The sequence below is a fragment of the Adiantum capillus-veneris genome, chromosome 24 (genome assembly GCF_014529385.1).
Source record: "Adiantum capillus-veneris isolate H3 chromosome 24, ASM1452938v2, whole genome shotgun sequence".
Taxonomy (NCBI): Eukaryota; Viridiplantae; Streptophyta; class Polypodiopsida; order Polypodiales; family Pteridaceae; genus Adiantum; species Adiantum capillus-veneris.
Window position 1 is genome coordinate 40,177,700 of NC_140954.1, and position 3,003 is coordinate 40,180,702.

Consider the following 3,003-nt stretch of genomic DNA (forward strand, 5'->3'; position numbering starts at 1 on the left):
CTTGTATTGTGGCAAAGTAGAGAAATGATCATTAACGTCCAAAAACACCACACCACACCACACCACACCACAATATAGCAATGAGAGATTTACCTTGGGACTACAACTCCGCAAATACTCCTACTCCTATTTTGTCGCATGCTCATCTTGTGTGTGGCCCTTTCCATGGCATTGTGCGACCATCTTAGACTCATGAATGATGGAAAGCTCTAAATATCGCCACAATAATGCATCAGTGGTTGCCTTTCCAAATCAAAGGCATGTTGTACAACATGTCGCTCCTGTTTTGCATTATCGTATCCATTGATTCTCTTTACTTCCAAGTCCATGGTCATTTTATTCTCCACTCCCGAGCCCACTATCTCAATCCTAGTCAAAGTTCTCATTCTCAATTGTCCGTCAAAGCATGTCAATACACAATAAGTCCAAGAAGTGAAAAAGACATGTTTTACTATTGTCAATTACACGTATCGATGAATTGCAATTGACAATAACTCAATCTATAAATGAGGGATCAAACTCACAATATTTGCGGACATGCTATTTTGCAACATGCCGTGTTCGATGCACAACTCATTTGCATTAATTACAAGGATATGAATCCCTGCCTGAGAGATACGCATCTCAATCAAATGGTCCCACACCGTCATTGCTACTCATAATGCTTATGAACACAATCATAAACATAAAGTTAAACTCAAACTTACACAACTCAAAAAATGGTACATAATCCTAAATGTAATCTTACACAAAATGCAAGCGAACTTTAGAAACAACTAACAAGAACGCAAACAGTTTGCCCAAACCATCAATAGGCAAGTGGGCAAGCCATATGCAAAGCAGTAAGAAGAAATGTCAAGTGCACAAGCCATTTTTGAAGCTCATTAGCGTTTTTTCTTTTAAAAATGCAAACAGATTTAAAAAACGGCTGCCTCTCTCGTCGTTTATGCATGTTTCACACAGCTTTCTCTTGTGCCTATGATTGGTTTGGACAAGCCATATATGAAGCGGCAAACACAAATGGCAAGAGGGCGAGCTAATTCTAGAGTTCATCTGCATTTTCATGAGAAAAACGCAAAAAAACTTAGAAATGGTTTGTCCTCTTATCACGGTTTGTGCGAACAAGAATGCATACGGCTTGTCCAAACCAACAATAGGTAAGTGGGCAAGCCATATACAAAGCGACAAGCACAAATGGCAAGTACACAAGACATTCTTGAAGCTTGTTTGTTCTTTATCTTTAAAAAACACAAACAGACTTCAAAAACGGCTTGGGCACTTGCCAGTTCTGCTTATCGCTTTGCACATAACTTGTCATTTTGCATGCGTATTGCCATATTTTCTTGCCACTTCACATATAGCTTGCTCATTTGCTTATTGAAGATTTGGGCAAACCGTATGTGTTCTTCTTATTATCACAAATGGGCAAGAGGGCATGCCTTTTTGAAAGTTTGTTTGCAATTTTAAGAGAAAAATAGAAAAGAGCTTCAAAAATCGTTTGCCTTCTTGCTGTTTGTGTTAATAAGAAAGCATTACCCAAACTATAAATGGGCAAGTTGTATGTGAAGTGACAAGTACAGAGGATAAAAGGGTAAGCCGTTTCTAAAGTCCGTTTTCTTGTTTTGGAGTAACAAATACAAACAAACTTCAAAAACGGCTTGCGTACTTGCCATTTGTGCTTGTTGTTTCATATATGGTTTGTCCACTTACCTATCATGGCTTGTGCAAGCTATATGTAAAGTGGCAAACACAAACGACAAGAGGGCAAGATAATTATGAAGTTTATTTGCGTTTTTAAGAGAAAAAATGCAAGTTGACTTCGAAAACAACTTACTCTCTTGTTGTTTGTGCTAATAAGAATGCATATAGCTTGCTCAAACAAGCAATAGGTAAGTAGACAAGCCACATGTAAAGAGGCAAGCAAAAATGGCAAGTGTGCAAGCCATTTCCGCATTCCGTTTGTATTTATAAGATAAAAGCCATAAATAGACTTCAAGAATGGATTTCCACCTTACCGTTTGTGCTAGCCACTTTACAAAAGGCTTGCTCAAACCATCAATAAGTAATTGGGTAAGCCAGATACAAATGACAAGTACGCTAGCCGCTTTTGAAGTCCATTTGCATTTTTAAGAGAAAAAACATAAACGAACTTCAAAAACAGCTTGACCACTTGTCATTTGTGCTTGCTGTTTTTCACACAGCTTGCCCATGTGCCTATCGATGGTTTGGGCAAGCCATATGCAAATCGTCAAACACAAACGACAAGAGGGGGTTGTTTTTGAAGTCATATAAACGACATGTTTTCTTGCCGTTCGTGCTAACAACAACACATACGGCTTGCCCAAACCAACAATAGGGAAGTGGGCAAGCCATACAAACAAACTTCACAAACAGCTTGCATACTTGCCATTTTTTCTTGCTGCTTTGCACACAGGTTGTCATTTTGGACATGGCTTGCTATATGTGCTTGCAACTTTGTATACAACTTCTCTATTTTCCTATTGATGGTTTGAGTTAGCCATATGTGTTCTTGCTAGCACAAACGACAAGGGAGAAAGCTATTTCTAAAGTCCATTTGCGTTTCAATGGACTTAAAAAACGGCTTCCCATCTTGTTGTTTGTACTAATCACTTTGCATACGGCTTGCCAAAATCATCAATAAGTAGTTGGGTAAGCTATATGTGAATCATTAAACATAAATGGTAAGAGGGAAATCCATGTGCAAAGTCCATTTGCGATTTTAAGAGAAAAAAACACAAATGGATTGTAGAAATGGCTTGCGCACTTGCCATTTGTGCTTGTGTCAGGCCTAGGATAAGATGGGCGAGAGCCAAGGGTAAAGACACACATGTGGTACAAGGGCACCTATATTTAGCAGGCCAAGGGCCTATATTACGCATGGTTGTGTGGAGAGTTGCATGTGTTAGTCCCCAGGTTCTCATATTGGTATTAGATCTCAGGGCACAAAGGTGATGGAGGAGGGGAAAGAGCACAAAGGGTGCA